The sequence below is a fragment of the Macaca mulatta genome, chromosome X, assembly GCF_049350105.2.
Source record: "Macaca mulatta isolate MMU2019108-1 chromosome X, T2T-MMU8v2.0, whole genome shotgun sequence".
NCBI classification, from domain to species: domain Eukaryota; kingdom Metazoa; phylum Chordata; class Mammalia; order Primates; family Cercopithecidae; genus Macaca; species Macaca mulatta.
This window is the reverse complement of record NC_133426.1, coordinates 84120330-84144718: the sequence shown is the minus strand read 5'-3', so window position 1 is coordinate 84144718 and position 24389 is coordinate 84120330. Positions and strand designations below refer to the sequence as shown.

Here is a 24389-nt window from a genome sequence, read left to right as displayed (position 1 = left end):
GCTTAATGACATCATGTCTGTGATGAGTAAAGTGAAAAAAGGCTACAAACAATTGACGATAGTCCTATTTTTATTAAAATGTTGTATAAATGTATATATACACATGAGAATGTGTATGTAAAAGAAAAATACTTTTGTTAGAAATCATACCAGATCAGTTAATAGGGTTGCTCTTCAAAAAAGAAAAAAAATGATTGCCATTCTAACTGGTGTGAGATGGTATCTCATTGTTGTTTTGATTTGCATTTCTCTGATTGCCAGTGATGACGAGCATTTTTTCATGTGTCTGTTGGCTGTATGAATGTCTTCTTTTGAGAAATGTCTGTTCATATCCTTTGCCCAAGTCAGGAAACAACAGGTGCTGGAGAGGATGTGGAGAAATAGGAACACCTTTACACTGCTGGTGTAAACTAGATGGATTGTAAACTAGTTCAACCATTGTGGAAAACAGTATGGCGATTCTTCAAGGACTGAGAACTAGAAATACCATATGACCCAGCCATCCCATTACTGGGGATATACCCAAAGGATTATAAACCATGCTGCTATAAAGACACATGCACACGTATGTTTATTGCAGCAATATTCACAATAGCAAAGACTTGGAATCAACCCAAATGTCCATCAGTGACAGACTGGATTAAGAAAATGTGGCACATATACACCATGGAATACTATGCAGCCATAAAAAAGGATGAGTTTGTATCCTTTGTAGGGACATGGATGCAGCTGGAGACCATCATTCTCAGCAAACTATCGCAAGAACAGAAAACCAAACACCCCATGTTCTCACTCATAGGTGGGAATTGAACAATGAGATCACTTGAACTTGGGAAGGGGAACATCACACACCGGGGCCTATTATGGGGAGGGGGCGGGGGGAGGGATGGCATTGGGAGTTATACCTGAGGTAAATGATGAGTTGATGGGTGCTGACGAGTTGATGGGTGCAGCACACCAACATGGCACAAGTATACATATGTAATAAACCTGCATGTTGTGCACATGTACCCTAGAACTTAAAGAATAATAATAAAAAAAAAAGAAATCCCCCCCAAAAAAGAAGAAAGAAATTATACCAGAATCTTAACAGTGGCTAATCCCTGGATGGTGGAATTAAGAGTGATTTCTACTTTCTTCATTTAGTCAGCACATATTTATTGAAGTCCCATTATGTTTCAGGTACTAAGCTACGTGCTGGTGATACAGCAGTGAAGAGGAGCACTGTCTCTTCTTTCATGGGGCTCACATTCTCGTGAGGGAGATGGACGATAAGCAAACAAAGGAATGTATAAAATCAAGTAGTGAACCAGGCACAGTGGCTCATGCCTGTAATCCCAGAACTTTGGGAGGCTGAGGCGGGAGGATCACTTGAAGTCAGGAGTTCAAGACCAGCCTGGTCAACATGGTGACACGCTGTCTCTACTGAAAACACAAAAATTAGCCGGGTATGGTGGTGTGCACCTGTAATCCCAGCTACTCGGTGGGCTGAGGCAGGAAAATCACTTGAACCGGGGAGGTGGAGGTTGTAGTGAGCTGAGATTGCACCACTGCATTCCAGCCTGGGTGACAGAGCAAGACTCTATCTCAAAAAAAAAAAAAAAAAAAAAAAAAGCAAAAGTCAGGTAGTGATAAATGCTGTAAGAAAAAATAAATCTCAGAAAGGAGAGATATCTAAATATTGACTGGGGCTGGGCGCGGTGGCTCACGCCTAAAATCCCAGCATTTTGGGAGGCCGAGGCGGGTGGATGACTTGAGGTCAGGAAATTGAGACCAGCCTGGCCAACATGGTGAAACCCCGTCTCTACTAAAAACACAAAAATTAACCAGGTGTGGTGGTGGACACCTGTAGGCCCAGCTACTCAAGAGGCTGAGGCAGGAGAATCATTTGAACCTGGGAGGCAGAGGTTGCAGTGGGCTGAGATTGCCCCCACTGCCTGGGCAACAGAATGAGACTCTGTCTCAAATAAATAAATAAATAAATACTGACTGGATTTTGTTTTTACATTGACCATTTATCAATGTTCTAATCAGAAATAAAAGTATTTTTATTTTGGAAAGTTAACATATTTCAAGGATACCTTTGTAGGATGCATGCATCAGATCCCCCTTTAAGATCTCTGAATGACAAAAATGTAAAGGGTATACTTCAGTTATTTTGAAATTCACTTCTGCAAAATACCTCATTCTTTAATGATACTCAATAAAAGATACTATAGATTTGTATAGATTACAAAAGACTATGAGTCACACTGGAAGCTCAGTTTCATGAGATTCCCAGAGGCTCACCTAAAACTGCTCTACTTAATATAGAGGAGTCTAATAAACCCCAAAAGAATTGTTTAGTTTCAATTCTGAAACTGTGGATTTGTCACTCTAGAGAAATTTGTTGAGATCACTTTATGGAGATAAAAAACAAAAGCCTTATTACTTTCTGCAAATGCATATAGTGAGCCATGTCTTTTCTTAGTTCTCTGAGACCGTAAAGTTTTGAGACAAATGAGTCTGGAGATAAAGGCAAAGAGGGAACCACAGAAACACTTCATAAGCAGAATATTGCAGAAGTCCAAAGAAATAAATTTCTAAGTGCAGCCTCCATTGATTAATAATAAAAATGTATATGTGAGTTTGAAAGCCTGGACATTACAGACCCTCCTCCCCCCATCAGGAGGATAAGGGCATGGGTACTGATGATGGCTTTTTGTTGAGCTATTTTTACTCTGTACTAGCCTCCCTTTCTGAATGAACAAACTGCATTCGGAAAACTGTGGAGTAGAGTTAGTGGCATACCTAATGACTTCAAAGGACAAGTGACTCCCACAGAGATGAAGTCTATAACCCTGGCTTCATTAGCACCATTTAATCAGCAAAACCAAAAAGGTACCAGGTAGGTTTATACTACCAACCCTATTCACGCTAGCATTTGACTCATGTTGGTGAAGACTGTAATACCCAGCATATGTGGTGTATGTTGGTAAACCATCTTGGTGATTATGCAAAGTTATCTTTCCTCTTAGAATAGAATATAATCAATCTTGCCAATACTTTTTTTAAAGCAGTTAACATATTGGGAGAAAATTTATTTTGTCATAATTTTTATAGCTGAAATATTTATATGGTATGATTACAAAGTAGTATACTGATGTATTTTTCAGAATACTTAGACTTTTCATAACATTCTTGTTTTTCATATATTTTCTCTTTTCATACCAAGGTCCAAAGAACAATTTTCAGCACGAAGGAAGCAAACATTCCAGAAATATAGTCTAGATCTACATCCCCACCCATATCCAACCCTTCAATTTCTTTCAAGTCCTGTTTTAAAGACTTAGGCTGGCTGGACGTGTTGGCTCATGCCTGTAATTCCAGCACTTTGGGAGGCCGAGGCGGGTGGATCACCTGAGGTCAGGAGTTCGAGATCAGCCTGGCCAACATGGTGAAACCCCGTCTCCACCCAAAATACAAAAATCAGCTGGGCATGGTGGCACGTGCCTGTAGTCCCAGCTACTCGGGAGGCTGAGGCAGGAGAATCACTTGAACCCGGGAGGCGGAAGTTGCAGTGAGCCGAGATCATGCCACTGCACTCCAGTTTAGGTGACAGAGCAAGACTCTGTCTCAAAAAATAAAGACTTAGGCCAATAAGGGTGAAAATCTGGTTACATTCTCTCCTTTTCAAAGCTGAATCACTGTCAGGACAGATACGGATGAAAAATTATGTACTGGCCGGGCGCGGTGGCTCACGCCTGTAATCCCAGCACTTTGGGAGGCCGAGGCGGGCGGATCACAAGGTCAGGAGATCGAGACCACGGTGAAACCCCGTCTCTACTAAAAATACAAAAAATTAGCCGGGCGCGGTTGTGGGCGCCTGTAGTCCCAGCTACTCGGGAGGCTGAGGCAGGAGAATGGCGTGAACCCGGGAGGCGGAGCTTGCAGTGAGCCGAGATCGCGCCACTGCACTCCAGCCTGGGCGACAGAGCGAGACTCCGTCTCAAAAAAAAAAAAAAAAAAATATATATATATATATATATATATATATATATATATATATATATTATGTACTGGAAATGTGTGGGAGACCAGCTTCTGGAAAGAAGTTTTTAAGAAAGGAAACAGTACTTTAAAATTGTCAAAGACAACTGGTTGGCCAGGTATTTTATACAGATAAAGGGGAATGAATTCACAGAAGGCCCATATCATTTCACACCCTTGAGAGTTTTCAACTGGCAGGTTTCAAGTGATTTGTAATTATAAGCAAGCAGAATCCCAAATATTGATGGCTATGAAAAATATACTGAATTGCTAGGAATAAAATAAATTGTGTGCTAATTCAAATGCACACTTGTTGAACAGAAATCAAGACAAATAACTACCAACAATATTTACTATTTATGTAATTTAAATATTTACTATTTCTATAAATTCATCATAATTTGCAGGAAGTTTCCCTTTCCAGAATCCATTCTTCAGTTCTGTGGATTGTGCTTTCTTAGTTGGAAATCACTAAAATGAACTTTATCATCTCAAAAAACTGAGATTATAAAAATAGGTTGAAATCTTTAGAAACCTGGTTCTGGTAGAATAAAAAACATGCTGTACTTAAAAGGGGGTTATTCCCCCCCATTTTAGATAGGCAATTTTCACAAAGTAGATGCTTCCCTTCAGTTAGTTGGCTTTAAAGGGGATTCAAATTTTTAATTCTGAAAAAATTGTAGGGAGTCAAGCTATAATCAAATTCTAAATTTTCGTTTAGTATATTCTGTTGTAGCTGTGAAATAAATTATTAAAATGCCTCTTGACTATCCCCCTTTTTTCTTTTGATGAAGGCTGCACACACATACACACAAAACATAAACTTAAATGATGAAGGCTATGTACACATACACACAAAAACATAAACCTAAATAAGCCATAGGCTGAACTTATTAATTAACATCCTATGTCTAAAAACTATTTCTGTCTAATGTTTTATCATTGACAACACCTTCTTTTGAAAGCGGTATGAGTATGAATGTAGGAAATTAAATGTGGACATATCAGCACATGAAAAAAAGGAAAATAGGCTCTGTCTCAAAAAAAAAAAAAAGAAAAGAAAAAAGAAAAAGGTAAACACATTAAACTAGGAATTACCATACTTTGGCATCACTGAAACAAATTATATCTGGCCAGATACTTTCCAATGAGTTTCCTCAACATGCACACACAACAGTAAATCTGATGGACGTGGCTAGATTAATCTGAAAAGCTTAATATCATAATTATGAGTCAGGTTCCTAAAGAGTGTAAAGAGCATGGGCAGTATAAAAAGACAAATGGAGAGCCAAAATTGCCAATTTAGACTAATAGAGGGAAAAAATTGTGCATGGGGAGAAGGAAAGCTGGTTTGCCTTGTCAGAATCTAGGGTGCAGATGAAAATACAGCAGAAAATAACAACATATCTTTACATCCATATAGCATATTTATTTATCAATAAGTCTTTCATAAATTATGTCATCTGAGACAGCAGATACATTCATTAGATCATTCAGTCATTCAATATACATTGAAAAGACCACCTTTGGCATCAAACAGACTTGGATTTGAATCCAAATTCTGTTGCTTACTGTTGTATACCTTCAGCAAATTGTTTGGTCTCTTCTGATGCTCAGTTTCCTCATCTGAAAAATACATATAACTCTTACTCATGGGACTGCTGAGTGATGTACATGAGATAACATGTGTAAAGTGCTTGCACATAATTCCATTTTCACCTTACTAATATGGCTAAGTGCATGTAATTTTTAGGCTCTGCACTAGTCCCAGTTGGGGATTAAAAGGTAAATGAATATAACACAGGCTTTAAGGAGTTCAGGAATGCAGGGTATTCTGGTGCCCTAAAGGATGAAGGAAGGGAAATCAGGGAAGCCTTCACAGAATAGATGCTTTAATTGTGTCTTTTTTCACTCTCTCCAATGTAAGAAATAAATGTCAAATGGAGAAAAACAGAAAATATAGATGAGCAAATATAAAAAATAAACAACCAATTGGTCTATCACTGAGAAATAACGAAGACTAACATGTTGAGGGTTGTGTGTGTGTGGTGGGGGATGTATGTAAGCCTAGGAGGATATTATATATGTGTATACATATAAACACACATTTTTTTGAGACAGTGTCTGACTCTGTTGCCCAGGCTGGAGTGCAATGGCATAGTAATAGCTCACTGCAGCCTTGACCTCCTAGGCTCAAGCAATCCTCTCACCTCAGCCTCCTGAGTAGCTGGGACTCAAGGCATGTACCACATGCCCAGCTAATTTTGTATTTTTTGTAGAGCTTAGTTCTCCCAATATAGCCCAAGCTGTTCTCAAACTCCCGGCCTCAAGTAACCCTCCTGCCTGGTCCTCCCAAAGTGTTGGGATTACAGGCATGAGCCACCACACCCAACAACACACACATTTTAAACAAAAATGATATACTATTCTGGTTTACAGCATGTTTCTTTTCATTTAACACTATATAATAAACACTTTTCTATGACAGTAAATATTAATATATAACAATAGCTAATACTTTTGGCCGAGCACAGTGACTCACGCCTGTAATCCCAGCACTTTGAGAGGCCAAAGCAGGAGGACTCCTTGAGGCCAGGAGTTCAAGATCAGCCTGAGCAACATAGCGAGACCCCGTCTCTACAAAAAATTTAAAAACTAAAAAATAAATAAAAGAAAACATAATAGCTAATATTTTTATTTTTATTTTTTTGAGGCAGAATCTAGCTCTGTTGCCCAGGCTAGAGTGCAGTAGCGTGATCTCAGCTCACCACAGCCTCCGCCTCCTGGATTCAAGTGATTCTCCTGCCTCAGTCTCCCAAGTAGCTAGGATTACAGGTGCCCACCACCAAGCCTGGCTAATTTTTATATATTTTTTAGTAGAGACAGGGTTTCACCATGTTGGCCAGGCTGGTGTCGAACTCCTGACCTCAAGTGATCCATCCGCCTCGGGCTCCCAAAGTGCTGGGATTACAGGCATGAGGCACTGTGCCCGGCCTAGCTAATACTTCTAAGTAATTAAATGTTTACAGCAACCTGATGGGATAGATACAATTACTATCCCTGTTTTATAGACGAAAAAATTGAGATACAGAGAGGGTAAGGAACTTTCCCAAGGTCACATAGTTAGTAAGTGACAGATTTGAAATTTGATCCCAGTAAGCCTGGTCCAGAGTCTGTGCTTTTAACCACTAATATATATGCCATAATTTTAAAAGGCTGACTAGAAGTCCACTATATGAACATATCATAATTTAACCCATCCACTATTGTTAGGTAAACCGGGTCTTGAAGATTGAGTAGGAGTTCTCCAGAAGAATGGAAATAAATTTCAGATAAAAGAGCCATGAATAAAGTTACAGAGTTGTCAAACAGCATGGCATATTTAAGGACTACCGTTGGTATGGCTGAGGCATATGGCATGAACTTTAACAATAAGGAGATTGTAAAGGTAAGTAAGGTCAGATCATGAAGGACAAATTTGATAGAGCGAAGCCTGGAGTTAGGAGGACCAGTTAAAATATTATTACCCAACAATGGAATATTATTCAGCCATAAAAAGGAATGAAATTCTCACCCATACTACAACGTGGATGAAACTTTGAGACATTATGCTAGGTAAAATAAGCCAGACATAAAAGGGCAAATATTGTATTATTCCATTTATTAAAAGTACCTAGAAATGCTTATATACTGTTGGTGGGAATGTAAATTAGTTCAGCCACGGTGGAAAGCAGTTTGGAGATTTCTCAAAGAACTTAAAACAGAACTACAGTTCAACCCAGTAATCCCATTACTGAGTATACATCCAAAAGACAATAAATTGTCCTACCAAAAAGAGACATGCACTTGTATGTTTATTGCAGCACTATTTACAATAGCAAAGACATAGAATCAACCTAGGTGCCCATCGATGATGGATTGGATAAAGAAAATGTTGTACATATACACCATGAAATACTATGGCCATTAAAAAAAGAACAAAATCATGTCCTTTGAAGCAACGTGGAATCAGCTGGAGGCCATTATCCTAAGCAAACTAACGCAGAACAGAAAACCAAATACCATAAGTTCTCCCTTATAAGTGGTAGCTAAACAATGGGTACTCATAGACATAAAGATGGCAGCAATAGATCCTGGGGACTACTCGGTGGGGAGGGAGTGGGGCAAGGGTTGAAAAACTATTGTGTACTCTGCTCAGTACCTGGTTGCCGGTATCAATTGTATCCCTACCTCAGCATCATGCAATATACCCAGGTAATAAGCCTGCACATGTACCCTCTGAATCAAAAATAAATATTGAAATTATTTTTCAAAAAGTACCTAGAATAGGTAAATTCATAGACACAGAAAGGAGAATGAGGTTATCAGGGGGTGAGAGAAGGCAGAATGAGAAGCTATTATTTAATGGGTACAGAGTTTCAGTTTGGGATGATGAAAAAAATCTAGAAATGCATAACAGTGATGATTGTACAACATTAAGAATGCACTCAATGCCACTGACTTGTACCTTTAAAAATGGTTAAAATAGGGCCAGGCACAGTGGCTCATGCCTGTAATCTCAGCACTTTGGGAGGCCAAGGTGGGTGGATCATTTGAGGTCAGGAGTTTGAAACCAGCCTGGCCAACATGGTGGAACCCCATCTCCGCTAAAAATACATAAATTAGGCCAGGCGCAGTGGCTCATGCCTGTAATCCCAGCACTTTGGGAGGCCGAGGCAGGCGGATCACGAGGTCAGGAGATGAAGACCATCCTGGCTAACACGGTGAAATGCCGTCTCTACTAAAAATACAAAAAAATAACTGGGCGTGGTGGCGGGCACCTGTAGTCCCAGCTACTCGGGAGGCTAAGGCAGGAGAATGGCATGAACTCGGGAGGTGGAGCTTGCAGTGAGCCAAGATGGTGCCACTGCACTCTAGCCTGGGCGACAGAGCAAGACTCCATCTCAAAAAAAAAAAAAAAATACAAAAATTAGCCAGGGGTGGCATGTGCCCGTAATCCCAGTTACTCAGGGGGCTGAGGCAGGAGAATTGTTTCAGCCTGGGAGGTGGAGGCTGCAGTGAGCAGAGATCACACCACTGCACTCCATCCTGGGCGACAGAGTGAGACTTCATCTCAAAAAAAAAAAAAAAAAAGGGTTAAGAAAGTCAATATTATATTATGCATATTTTACCACAATTTTTTTTTAACAGGCTACTGCTCAAAAGGGAAGTGATTAGGAACTGAACGGAGATAGAGAGGAGAGGACCAATTTAAGAAATTTTAAGAACTAGACAACAAATTTGGTGACTGAATGTGGAGGTGAAGAAAAAGTAGCTCTTAGGTTTCTGGGTAGATAAGAGTGGCATTATTAGTTTCCTTTTATAGGTAAGGAAACAAAGTCCCCAAAGCACAAAGTACTTTGTCCAAAGTCACAGTTCATTAACAGCAGAAAGAACTGAGATGCCAGACATCTGATTCAAATTCAGTGTTCTTTCCACAACACAATACATTCAAAAAGAATATTATGTTTGTGTAGTATTCTTTAATTTATGAAGTGTTTTTGCATACATTATTCCACTTGATACTGATAACACCCTATGAATTAGACGAGGCAGGTATTATTTTCTTGATGAGTATACTTAAAGAGAATAAGAAAACTTATGCAACTCCTTGAAATCCTTAGACAAAGATGTAAATTTTATCTGTTGGATTAAAGGGGAGCCTTAAAGTGGGAAGCAAAGATACTCAAATGATAAACGTGTTGGGACTATCATGGCTGCTGGATGTAGGAGGTATTGAAGGGAATATAGGACTAGAAATAGAAGTGGTTTGGGTAGCTTCCAGGGCTGCCACATTGCGTAAGTCCATGTCATAATTTTTACAGACTGTGGCTGCTGCCCACTAGATCTGTATAATGCAACAGCTACGGATGAAATAAGGTAGGAGTCTCAAACCTGCAAATCGGGATCTACTGGTAGATCTAGACACCTCATCTCCTATAAAGCTTTATGCTGGTTCCCCATAATGTCTTCTCTCTGCTACATGTCTCAGCTAAGATTTCCAGTGTGAAAGGAAGAACAGCACAGCCAGCAACTACTTCTCAGGAACTACACTGTCAGTATCTGCCCTGATCTCATGACTCTGAGATTAAAAGAAGCTCCTCCTTATAACAAGGTTAGACATCACCATAATAAAAGATTGGGAGGAGACAAAGGTAGTCTGGTACGATCATTTCTACTTTTCTGGTGGAAAAAATTTCTTAAAGGCACCTGAATAAGCAGCTATGCATGATGGCTCATGCCTGTGTACTCCCAGCACTTTGGGGAGGCTGAGACAGGAGAATCACTTGAACCCAGGGGTGCAAGACCAGCCTGGGCAACAAAGTAAGATCACGTCTCTACAAAAAAAAAAAAAAAAAAATTAAAAACTAGCCAGGCATGGTGGCACATGCCTGTGGTCCTATCTACTTGGAATGCTGAAGTAGGAGGATCGCTTGAGCCCAGGAGTTTGAGGCTGCAGTGAGCTGTGATCGTGCCACTGCACTCCAGCCTAGGCAATAAAGCCAGATCCTCTCTCAAAAAAAAAAAAAAAAAAAAAAACAGTGCCTGAACAATACTGTCAAATGTTCTTGGAGCATTATTATACTTACATTAAATCCAAAGGTAACAAGAAAAAATACAGGTCATAACAGGTATTCATTTGGCAATCCATTCACGCCTTAAGCCATGTTAAGAGAGTACTAACACAGGTTACAAACAATACTTACTACATAAGCTTCTGACCAAGTTGAGTTTAGGTAAAATACAAAACTGGGACACAACTGGTCTAGCCAGATGCTTCAAGTATAGAAGACAATCTAAAATTGACCAGATGCTTCAAATGTAGAACATAACCTAAGCCAACTATTGGTAGCTCTCAGATGCCCAAGTCAAATAGCTGCAGTTTAGTTTCTCTTCTTCATATTTAGACAAGGAAAACACAGTACCGTTAAACGCAACTAGAAACAAAGACAGGCAAATGTACTGTTTTGCTTGAAGACATTTCTGATGACATTCTACCAACCATCACAGAATGTATTTCTCTTTCCTTGACTAACCTCCTTTTATTTCTCCCAACCTTTCCTTGGACTTCCTACTGGCACTTCATGTGTACATTGCTTAACTGATACAAGGGTTACTGACCCCAGCCACTCTGTAAATATCATTTTATTGCCTGTAGAGTTGGGTCACTGAGAAAACTTACTATAAAATTCTAAACTTAAACAAATTAGAGTGGAGATGAGATCAAACCAAGGCAGTATGACCCCAAAGCCCCAAACTCTCTCCGGAACAGTGTATCCAAAGGACTTTTCGACAGACTTAAATAGTTCTTCAAAGCATTCAAAAGATGGTCTGCATCTGTCACTTGCAATGCTCCTCCCCAACATAAAATCTCTACTACAATCAGGCAAGTCCCTTCACTGACTGCCATGCAGTCCATGCTCTTATCATTTATTTCTATGACTTTGTTTAGAACTGGTCCCCTCACCTAGAATGTTTTCTTGCACATATTTAAGTTCTATTACTTCACTAGACTGTAAACTCCACAAAAGCAGGACCATATGTGCTATGTTCACTATCATACCACCATTGAACATGGTGGATACTCAATAAATCACTGTTGAGTAAGAAATGAAGTCCCACCTCGTTCATGAAAAATCATGTCAAATACTCCTAGCTACTTTCTTTTTAAATTCCGAATACCCTGGAATCAGTTTCATAGTTTAGTAGTACCTGATTTCTCTCTGCTTGGTATTAAACTTCTTTCTCTTGCTAGACACTGGAACATATGCCTTATACTTATTTGTATAGCTCACAGTAAACACTGAATATGCAATAAGCACACAATAAAAATGTACTAATCGAAGTGCTGACATGCTTTGTAAAACTTCAATTTACATACAACTCTGTAAGAATGCAGCTATTTGCAGAGTAGGTGAGACATACATAAGGCCTTTTCCCTTGCTTACACTGTATCACAACTTATTCAGTACAAGTATGGTTCAGCATTTGACAATTAGGGAATGTGGAAAATCTCGATGGCCTAGAGTCTGTGGCTCACTAATTACAGAAGTAGATTGTTATGAGTTTCCTTGATAGGGAAACAGGATGAGCACATCACAGTGATTTGATCTGCCAGCTGTCATAATGAGCTTTAAGATGCCATGTTAGCATATGTAGGTGTACTATAGGCTACCGGGGGACCCTCTCAATCTGAGTTTTCCATTTTCTTTCTCTCTCTCTTTTTTTTTTTTTTTTTTGAGACAGGGTCTCACTCTGTCGCCCAGGCTGGAGTGCAGTGGCATGATCTCAGCTCACTGCAGCCTCAACCTCCCAGGCTCAAGCAATCCCCCTACTTTAGCCTCCCCAGTAGCCGGGACTACAGGCGCACGTCACCACGCCTGGCTATTTTTTGCAATTTTTGTAGAGATGGGGTTTCACCTTGTTGCCCAGGTTGGTCTAGAACTCCTGAGTTCAAGCAATCTACCCACCTAGGCCTCCCAAAGTGCTGGGATTACAAGCATGAGCCACCGCGCAAGCCAATTTTCTATGGTGTAACTTAGAAATTAAGTATTAGGCTGGGCATGGTGGCAGGGCCGGGAGCGGTAGCTCAAGCCTGTAATCCCAGCACTTTGGGAGGCCGAGGCGGGTGGATCACTTGAGGTCAGTCAGGAGTTTGATACCAGCCTGACCAACATGGCAAAACCCCTTCTCTACCAAAGTACAAAAACTAACCAGGCATGGTGGTGTACACATGTAGTCCCCGATACTTGGGAGGCTGAGACAAGAGAATCGCTAGAACCCAGGAGGCGGAGGTTGCAGTGAGCCGAGATGGCACCATTGCACTCCAGCCTAGGTGACAGAGCCAGACTCCATCTCGAAAATAAAGAAATAAACAAAAATAAACATTAGGTGTTTTAGTATTTTTTTTTTAAGACATGGTTTTACTCCCCATCACCCAGGCTAGAGTGCAATGGTGCAATCTTGGCTCACTACAACCTTACAACCTCTGCCTCCTGGGCTTTACCCATCCTTCTGCCTCAGCTTCCCGAGTAGCTAGGATTACAGGTATACACCACTACGTCTGGTTAATTTTTGTATTTGTAGGAGAGATGGGGTTTCACCATGTTGCCCAGGCTTGTCTTGAACTGCTGACTTCAAGTGATCCACCCACCTCGGCCTCTCAAAGTACTGGGATTACAGGCATGAGCCACAGTGCCTGGCCCAGCATATCTTTAAATAACATAATTAGCTAAAAACAAAATTATGGTTCCCTACTTTTGAGATTAGTTTTAAATTACCAAGGAAATTATGAGCTACCAATATCTTAATCATTTAATCACAAAATCAATTTGCTCATTCGCACATTAAACGACAAATGAGTATTTCCCATTTTAAGACAAACAAGGAACTTAATTTGAATATACCTACTTTGCTCAAATGTCTATGTACTTTTAAAAACACAGTTCCTTTATGTTAGGTAAGAGCACAGGTTCTGAAGCCAAAACTGACTGGATTTAAATCCCAGTTTAACCACCTGCTAGGTCTGGGAATAAAATTTGGCCCTATGAAAGAGTATGTGTACTCTTAGCAAAATGCAAACAATAAAGTACCAGATCTATTTTCCACACCAGACAGAGGAAAAATTCTGGTCACCTTCACTTATTTGCATCCAAAAAAAATAGTAAGAGTCAAGATCCCATGACTTATTACTTGCCCTAAAGAAAGAGGAATCTGTGGGTTATTTTTGCAATAAACACAGTGGACAAACTCTTAAGCAATTCTAATCATACCTTGGCACTCAAGGTCAAATAATATACTGTACTAAATAAATTATCCTTCAGCCAGGCATGGTGGTTCATGCCTGTAATCCCAGCACTTTAGGAGGCAGAGGTGGGCAGATCACCTAAGGTCAGGAATTCGAGACCAGCCTGGCCAACATGGCAAAACCCCATCTCTACTAAAAACACAAAAATTAGCCGGGTGTGGTGGCGGGTGCCTGTAATCCCAGCTACTCAGGAGGCTGAGGCAGGGAGAATCACTTGAACCCGGGAGGCGGAGGTTGCAGTGAGCCGAGATCGTGCCATTGCACCCCAGCTTGGGCAACAGAGCGAGACTCTGTCTTAAATATACATACATATATACATATATACATATATATATATATCTCCTTTTTCCCATCATCACTCAAAGAACTTAAGGCTTTAAAACTATCTGAAGGTTTTAAAGATTTTTGTGATCAAAATTAATCCTATTATCACCTAGGCAGAAACAGATGTGCAAAATAAACACTTTGCTTTAGATGAACAATACGTGAAGATATATGACACCAATCTGATTACTAAGAACATAAAAATGCACTTACAGGTGTGATTAGAAATTAATAACAAGATATTGTGGATAAAATCTGAAGTAAAAAGTAACATTTAGAATTAACAGCAAAATAGAAGAAAGCATTTATTGGTCAAAATGAAGCTGGCTTTTCCTTCAGGCCAATGGTGTAAAGTTTTTTAAAGAAAGTAGGCTGGGAGCAGTGGCTCACTCCTGTAATCCCAGTACTTTGGGAGGGTAAGGCAGGCAGATTGCTTGAGTTCAGGAATTCAAGACCAGCCTAAGTAACATAGTGAAACACAGTCTCTACTAAAAATATAAAAAAAAAAAAAAATTAGCAGAGCATGGTGGCCCGTGCCATAGTCCCAGCTACTCAAGAGCTAACATAGGAGGATCACCTGAGCCCAGGAGGCAGAGGTTGCAGTGAGCTGAGATCATGCCACTGTAGAACTCCAGGCTGGGAAAGAGAGCAAGACCCTGTCTCAAAAAACAGAAAAAAGAAACTGGCTGTATGCAAATAATTTAATATAATATTGTTTTAATAATACAATCTATTAATAATTAATACATATATTTAATAATTTATATTAATAATTAAAATATATTAACTTAATAAATTTATAATTAATAAGAAGTCTTAGAGCAAACAATTTTATCATCATCAAAAAAGTTAGATATCTTCTTTTATGCCTACCACAACAAAGGATATTACACTTGGAATTCTTTAACAACTAAGCTCTCCTTAAGTTTTTGTTAGCTCAAGGATCAACTCTTAAGTATCCTCATGACACTGTAGGTCAGCTACAAGTTTATCCTGAATAGTTCTGATAATTTTCTTTAGAGGGCTTCCCACTTTTAACTTTTTTCTCTCTGTTCTTATATCTCTGTTGACAGTTTCTCAGGTCTTAATAGAAGTTCTTTTAATGCTTTACTCTCCTGAGTGGCAGGTAGCACACTTCAGGTAGCACACTCAACAAAGCAGAAACCATTTTCTCCACAATTCCAAGAAGTATACAGTGAGCGCTCTGCAAACTCTCAAGTGGGAGTACGGAAGGGAAGTAATTCAGATATTCTTCCCTCCCTATCTGCTTTTATTGAGACATCAATTGCACATGCAGGATCAGCAGCAATTACAATGGCACAAAACAAAACACATTAACTTTTTTTTCCAGGTAATGACTTTATTTTTTCAGTTAACATAACCCGCTCACAGTACAGCATACTAAATCACAAACTACAAATCCAAGGAAGTTAATATCTTTATTAAGTTACAAAACTTTGGCAAATCAATACAGTACTCTTTAACATAATAAAACCATATTTTTTGTTGGAGTCATATGTCACTTTAGTGATAATTTTCACTCCAAAAATATTTAAGTGCCAAATCAAAACACTGGTTTTTAATGGTGGTTTATAGCAGAGCAAGTTATTTTATACAAAATACATTTTTAAACTACACAATTTCTCCAAGTGAGTTCCCTTGTGCAAGCTGTTGAAGTGTACAGCAGCAGGGCAATGGGTGTCTGTAGGAGGTTCTGCTCTGTTCTCGGGCTGGTCTGAAGTCAGATGGAGAAAACACCTTACCTTTTTACAAACAAAATCAACTAAGGGTCTGGCTCACACCTGTAATCTCAACTAAGCTCTGTGGCTCACACCTGTAATCTCAACACTTTGGGAGGCTGAGGCAGGAGGATTGCTTGAGGCCAGGAGTTTGAGACCAGCCTGGACAACACAGCATGATGCTGTCTCTACACAAAATTTAAAAATTAGCTGGGAGTGGTGGCACACACCTGTAGTCCCAGCTACTCAGCAGGCTAAGGTAGGAGGATTGCTTGAGCCTGGGAGATCGAGGCTGCAGTGAGCTATAAGGGCGCCGCTGTACTCTAGCCTAGGTGACAGAGCAAGACCCCATCTCTTAAAAATAATAATAATAATTAATTAATTAAGTAGCTAGGCATGGTGGCATGCACCTGTGGTTCCAGCTACTTGAGAAGCCAGAGGATCATTTGAGCCCGGGAGATTAAGGCTGCAGTGAGATATGATTGTACCACTGCACCCTAGCCTGGGCCACAGAGCGAGGCCCTGTCTCTAAAAATAAATAAATACATAGATAAATAATAACAATAACATCTTTTAAAATAAAAATAAAATAAAATAAGGTTAATGGTCAATCTAAAACAATATCCCTACAATGTGAAATAACCCATTTATTTCAACTGGTAAATTGTTAAAAATGCACTCCTGATCATAGGTCTGAAAAACTGGACTTTTACACTAGAGTTTAATAGTAAAAATAAGCAAAACTCTTTTTTCATCCTTGTGACATAGCTGTACAATTCTAAATGCGGACAAAAAATATGGTACAAAGTACACATAACTGGCTCAAAATGGGGTATTTTACCCTCACTTCCTTCAAGGAAAGAGGTATCTGTGAAAACTGATGTAGTCTACCAATATCTTATACATTTGGGAACACAAAGATTAGGAAATCACTTCAATTTGCAAACAGTGCTGCAAAAAGTAAGAACATTTGGCCGGGCGCGGTGGCTCAAGCCTGTAATCCCAGCACTTTGGGAGGCCGAGGCGGGCGGATCACAAGGTCAGGAGATCGAGACCACAGTGAAACCCCGTCTCTACTAAAAAATACAAAAAAAATGAGCCGGGCGCGGTGGCGGGCGCCTGTAGTCCCAGCTACTCAGGAGGCTGAGGCAGGAGAATGGCGGGAACCCGGGAGGCGGAGCTTGCAGTGAGCCGAGATCGCGCCACTGCACTCCAGCCTGGGCAACAGCGTGAGACTCCGTCTCAAAAAAAAAAAAAAAAAAAAGTAAGAACATTTTAGGAAACCAGAAACACAGGACCCTTTTACTTTAATGAAACACATTCTAAAGGAATTTTGATATTTTTCTTGCCAAACTATCTCAGCAAGTTAAGCAAGTAATGTCACATTAAATCGACCTGAAGACTGAGATTTAAGAGGGAAAAACATGATTGCTGGGATGGTAGACTGAACTAAAATACTCTGCCTAGCCATTGCCTATCACTCGTCTGTCCCCCAGTCCCCCAACACTCTTGCCCCGGCCCCATGTTGAGTTATATCCTAAGAAATATTGTTGTCTAAAAAACAAAACACTGTAAAACCTGAACTGCCCTTTAACAAAGATGAATAGAAGGAATTTTGAGACAAAACTCCCAAATACTATTCTCATCTATGCTAGTGCTTGTATGAGTTCACACAAAAATCTCTCCTGGCAATTTACTTTCCCAACTGGCAAATGAAGATTATTTTCACTCATCAAGATGTCCAAAGTCTTGATTAATAAAGTTTGCCAAGAGCTTTTAAATATATATAGATAAAAGGAGTTATAACAGGAATTTATTTTTTTAAAATGTATTTCCTTTAGCACCCTCACAGAAGTGAAGGTTGTAGAGTGTTAGCTGGGGTTATTTTTGCACTCTTTTTTCTCTCTCTCTGTTGTTTTGTAAGCAAATTTTACTGCTTCTGCATGCATTTTTCAAAGAAAATCAATCTTCTGCTTTAGAGAACAGAGATGTTAACCTATCCTTCGGAGGGATTAGTGTTTAACCTTATCTTGAGGGCAGGAATCAAGATCTTTCTAAGGCTATGATCGAAAAGAAATGTTCCTATCAAGTTAAGAAGACCAATAGAGAGAAATCAATTTAGAGGAAAAAAGGAAAAGCAGAGTCTCCTTGGGGAAAACCTGGAACAGCTGCTCACTTCAGAAAATGTTATTCATTCCCAACAATTTAAAAAATGATTCCAAATTATATTTAAGGCACAACACTCAATCAGAATTAAAGTATAGCTAGCAAGTTTTACATTTTTCTCTTTTAGATTTGAGTTTACATCAGAATTAAGCCTCATACATTAACATTGTTTTTGTCATGTCCGTGTATTTTTTTCTCTATATAAGCTTTTTTTGTTGGCTGAAGGGCAGTTGGATATGTCTGTGAGCTGACTAGTTTTGTATTCTATATTTTTTTCTAATTTTAATCAGTGACATCTTGGAAGATGTGGCTGTTAGAAGTAGGGACATTGACATACAGTGTGTTACTGGATGTCGGGCAACTTTCCAGACCCCCACGGCTTTGCTCACATTATTTCTTCTATCTATCAGTCCAGATAGATGTCTTCCTTTTCCTCCATTCCTGCAAAGCCAAATCCTATCTATTTTTCAAAGCCCAGTTCACATGCTCCCTTCCCTGCACTCTCATAACACTTCCTGTTTCTACTATAGAATGTTCGTGAGATTTTTTAAATGTTTAGGTAATCGTATATCTTTCCTACTACATTGAGACCCTCAAGTACAAAAAAACTCTCTCATGTCATGACCTTAGACACAAGAAAATGTTAAATATAATAAAATGCCAGTTCAAAAATAACCATTAAAAAGGATGCAATAAGCATCGTAGTAATTCAGTCAGTGGGGCTGCTAGAAACCGACCGTTGTCTTCATAGCTGATTTCAACTGACTCAATTAGGACTCAATTGTATGTAAACTCTTTTTTTTTTTTTTTCCTTCTTTTTTGGAGACAGAGTTTCGCTCTGGTAGCCCAGGCTGGAGTGCAGTGGAGAGATCTCGGCTCACCGCAACATCCGCCTTCCAGGTTCAAGCGATCCTCCTGCCTCAGTCTCCCGAGTAGCTGGGATTACAGGCGCCCGCCACCACGCCCAGCTAATTTTTGTATTTTTAGTAGAGACAGGGTTTCGCCATGATGGCCAGGCTGGTCTCGAACTCCTGACCTCAAGTGATCCACCCTCCCAAAGTGTTGGTATTACAGGCCTGTGGGCCACTGCGCTCGGCCTATTGGATGTAAACGCTTTTGAGGCCAGGAACTCTGTCTTATTTCTCGTGCATCGCCCCCTCCCCCGCCCCCGCCCCCGGCCAAAAAAAAAAAAAAAATTAATAACCTCAGTATCATCTAATTCAATGTTCTACACATATTCTCAGTACAAAGCCATACTATTGTAGATGAAGAGTCTCGGATTAAAATAAAGATCAGATCCTGGAAAAACGCTGAATTGTGAACCAGTAAGAGTTTGTGCTTCAGATAATCTCAACGTCTACAACGAAGAAAAGTGTCAAAGATAAGATGCCACAGGGGTGGACAATGGAGAGTAACTTTACTGGAAAGGGGGCACAATGAACAAAACTAAGTGGAAACAAGAGTGTTCTCTCAGTATATACCTTACGCTCCCAGAGCAAGACAAGAAGCCAAATATCTATTTTTCAATTATTATTTCATCAATTATGGTCATTTTAGTAACCTTAGCTTCCAAAGTATAAAGAGGTGTCACTAAGCAAAGACCCCAGTCCATGTGACTTCCAATGCCAAACACAAACTTTCTTGTACCCTCAATTAATTGGGTAACGTAGGCCATAGATGATCAAGACACTCTCTCCAAGAGGGTACAAGAAAGTGACACAGGTCAGGATTTAATTTCCCCTCCTCTATCCCCTGTTAGGGGAGGTAAAACATAAGTGTAGTAATATCTGAATTGTGAATAAGTGAGACTTTCGAGACTGCCCCAGACTAACATGACCTTCTCGCCACACTCGTAGTACAAACTGACAGCACACAAGACTCCCTGCAGGAGAAAGGACGATGGGAAGCCAGTGTAGGACTTACCTGGTTTCTCTATCCTATGGTTAAACCTCTGGAGCTACGCAGACCGTGGCAGCGATAAATCCACGTACGCAGGCTCCAACAAAGCTCACACAATCGGAGAAGTCACAGTAGCCGTGGCTGCGGCGGCGGCAGCAGCAACTCCTGCGGCGGCGGCAGCAGCAACTCCTCCCTCTGCTTCTCTTTTCCCACCCCCAGCCCGCCGCGGCCAGACGCCTTTATCCCTCCCTCCCTTGACTACCCCCACTTCCGGGTGATGCCCCTGCCGGAAGCTGGGCCGCCACGGGAAAGAGAGCGACAGGTCACGTGACAAGGAACGCGTGGTCTAGAGCCAAGCTTCTCCCGCCCCCTGCTGCCCCCGGGCAGACACGCAGCCTCGGGTGGGTCTTTGTTAGGGTACAAGTCCGCTACCCCACCCCGCCCCCACGACAAAAACAAAACCAGAAAACCCATACTAAAACAGTGCCTTTGTCATCTTTAGTTTCCTAACCTCAGGCCAAGATGTAACATAAAAGTTCCTTATAAGTCATCTTCCACATAGTTCATCTTTGCCCAGCATGAAATTCACGTGCATCTGTTAGACTGTGTTAACTTGCTTCCTGTAGACTGTGTAGCCTAATTCCAGATGTAAATACCAGAACTATGAATTTGCCCTCTTTCCTCCATTGAAAAATGACACCAAGAGGAAAACGTTTATAAATTCATAATTTTTATATGTGTGTTGAGGGGGTAGGACGTCACTTAACCATCTTCATAGTGCCATTCCAAGCTCTGAACCACTCTCCCATTTATTCATTCACTCGTCCCTCATTTTAAACACCTAGAAGATTCCAGTGATGCAAAAATGTTAGTCTCTATTACCATGAGTTCATAAAGAGATGAGATGCATAAAATGTAAACAATGCAATAAATGGTACAGAAAACATTTGAGAAAAGGGTATTATTTTATTTGTTTTCCAACTTGACATTTTAAAAAGCAGCAAAATTCTAGGATTTTTGAAACTCTGAACATTAACAGTAAAAAGAGGGAGAGGCTCCATCTCACTTATTTCAAAGCAAGATGTGGCCTTTTCATATTTCCTTTCATGAAGTATCTGTCATAAGATGTAGAACAAAACTAATCACAGGGCTATTTGTATTTTCATCTGGAACCATTTGAACCCAGTTCCCACAGAAGAGTATGAAGTCTAATAATGTTGCAGAAATCAAAATAGTACACAAAATACAAATATCAAGTAAATATTTGTAAAAGACTTAGAACAGCATCCGGCACAAAGTAAGCATATTTAAGTGTTGAAATAATTTCCATCCTACCTGTTGTCAAGTCCCTATTAAGCCTTGACAGGCAACATTTAAAATTACCCATAGATCTACATTTTAGGTCTGTGATTAAGTATTTCAGAATTATTCTCCCCCTCTTTTTTTCTTTTTCTTTTTTTTTCCTTGAGACGGAGTCTCACTCTGTCGCCCAGGCTGGAATGCAATGGCACAATCTCTGCTCACTGCAAGCTCCGCCTCCCAGGTTCACACCATTCTCCTGCCTCAGCCTCCCGAGTAGCTGGGACTACAGGCGCCCACCGCCACGCCCGGCTAATTTTTTGTATTTTTAGTAGAGACAGGGTTTCACCATGTTAGCCAGGATGGTCTCGATCTCCTGACCCAGTGATCCGCCCGCCTCGGCCTCCCAAAGTGCTGGGATTACAGGCGTGAGCCACCGCGCCCGGCTATTCTTCCCCTCTACACTCATCCACATAAATATAAAATTAGCCTCAGGACTCATCTTCCCAGGCATTATTTTGTAGTTATCAATGTGTGCAGCCTTAATTACGATACAAACTCAGCCCCAAATTTAAAATCTTAAAAATCACATCATAGGAAATTAAGATAGCTTTTAAGTGGGTTTCCAAATATTAGCAAGTTGGTTTGTAACTATATTAACATTGTGTTAAGCATCCAAAAGAAATTCACTAAAAGGCAAAACCAAAAATATAGCTTTATCAGAAGCAGAATATTGAATCTACTAGCTATCTAGTATTTTTATGTAAATATTAAAGTTTATCACTATGAGCTGCAAGATCCTCTGCCAACCATGTACATTCTTAGGCACTCTAACGTAAAAACCTAGAGAGCTATGTATATATTTCGTTGTTGTTGTTTGTTTGGTTTTGAGAGTCTTGCTGTCACCCAGGCTGGAGTGCAGAAGTGTGATCATAGGTCCTTGTAACCTTAAACTCTGGGGCTAAAGCGATCCTTGCACCTCAGCCTCCCAAGTAGTTGGAACTATGGGCACACACTACCACACCTGGCTAATTTTTGTTTTCGTGTGTGTGGAGATGGGAGTCTCCCTTCATTGCCCAGGCTGGTCTCGAACACCTAGCCTCAAATGATCCTCCCACCTCAGCCACCCAAAGTGCTGGGATTACAGATATGAGCCACCAGGCCCAGACTAAAACTCTTGTCTTTAAATGCATCATCCCTAATCCTCCTTACCAATGCACAAGCATAGAAGGGAATGTCTTCAAGAAATAATCAGGTTTGCTGGGGTATCAGATAGCAGGTATCCCTAAAATGCTTATGAAGTGTATTAATAACCCCAATGATGTTAAGCCAGGATGGGAACTCAACATCTGTACCTCTACAACTACCACAGTACCTATTTCTAGGTAAGTTAAATGAATCTAAAATAACAGAACACAGGTGCTAAAATAATTCTGTCCTAGAGTGAAATTAAGAATGGGATTTATGAGATTGGGCGCCGTGGCTCATGACTGTAATCCCAGCACTTTGGGAGGCTGAGGCAGGTGGATCGCCTGAGGTCAGGAGTTTGAGACCAGCTGGTCAACATGACAAAACCCTGTCTCTACTAAAAACACAAAAATTAACCAGGTGTGGTGGTGGGCGCCTGTAATCCCAGCTACTTGGGAGGCTGAGGCAGGAGAATTCCTTGAACCCAGGAGACCCTTGAACCCAGGAGACGGAGGTTGCAGTGAGCCAAGATCACACCACTGCACTCCAGCCTGGGTGACAGAGCAAGACTCTGTCTCAAAAAAAAAGAATGGGATTTATGACATTCACACTCATGTTAAAATATTTCATAGCCATCCAAATAAAGGATTGGCAATGCTTTAAAGGTAAGTAACTTACCTAAATTCTTCAGACATACAGATACTTGAGGACAGAAGACTAATTTGATGACTTTCCAACTCTAGGTGTAACTAAAACTCAAAGTGATGTTACAGGTACATTGAGAAAATTTGTGTGAAAGGATATTTTCTTGGCTCTGAGAGCGCTAGGAAAACTCCAAGGTCAGTATATATTGTGATGACACACACACACACACACACACACTGCTTCATTTCTAGTAGTGGCCATAATAGTTTTAGAATTACTCATAGGACAAGATAACTACAAAACTAAGTTCAAAAAGTGTGTTCAAAGATACTACCACCACCAGGTTTTATCACACAAAGCAACATATAATTTTGGTCGCAAATGGACACAGAAAACATTCTAAATTGTCATATAGATGACAACTATCACTTAGCTTAGTACAAACCATACTGAAACTGCCTCCACGTCTTAAGAAATAGTGTTAATTCAGTGACAAAAAGGTATATAATTGAAGGTTGACACTTCCTTAAATGCATGTTTATTTTACTTCAATATCTCTCAGGGTTATATGTATCTGAATACTTCAGTACTATTTTGAACATTCTAAATATGAAATACCATAAAGCATTCAAATTTATCAAATAGTGATACAATATGTTTACTAAACTCGCAACTTAATTTATAATGACTTTCAATTTTTCCTCTTCAAATAAAATCACTGACTTTGGCCCATTTGATGAGAAACTAGGACATATCCCATGACAGCATACTTCCAGCACTCTAAGTAATAAGCAAAAAATAATTTAGCTAATATAGACAGGTTACTTGACTGAAATTCTACTTTCTGCTGACTTGATCACTATCAAGAAAACTACTACAAAACAAACAAACAAACAAACAAACAAAAAAAACACCACCGATTACAGCTCTTAGCCAAGAAAGTAATGATATATAAGCTGGGCACGGTGGCTCACACCTGTAAGCCTAGCACTTTGGGAGGCTGAGGTGAGCGGATTGCCTGAGGTCAGGAGTTCAAGACCATCCTGGCCAACATGGTGAAACCTCATCTCCACTAAAAACACAAACAATTAGCCAGGCACGGTGGCAGGCGCCTGTAATCCCAGCTACTAGGGAGGCTGAGGCAGGAGAATTGCTTGAATCCGGGAGGCAAAGGTTGCAGTGAGTCGAGATCGTGCCAGTGCACTCAAGCCTGGGCAACAGAGTGGGACTCCATTTCAAAAAAGAAAAACAAA

General features: G+C 40.2%; 1 protein-coding gene and 1 long non-coding RNA gene across 4 annotated transcripts in view; one reads left to right on the top strand and one right to left on the bottom strand.

The window, feature by feature from the left end:
- ATP7A (ATPase copper transporting alpha) overlaps window positions 1-20299 on the bottom strand; it is a 143846-nt gene extending 123547 nt beyond the window's left edge. For all 3 annotated transcript variants that reach the window (XM_015127720.3, XM_077989486.1, XM_077989487.1), the window contains exon 1: window positions 20029-20299. The gene's annotated coding sequence lies outside the window, so the exon portion shown is untranslated. The remainder of the gene's footprint in view (window positions 1-20028) is intronic.
- On the top strand, window positions 16617-20174 carry LOC144338774 (uncharacterized). Its single transcript, XR_013413154.1, has 2 exons — window positions 16617-16899; window positions 17205-20174. It is a non-coding gene; the product is annotated as an uncharacterized LOC144338774 (long non-coding RNA).
- Window positions 20300-24389: the final 4090 nt, after the last annotated feature.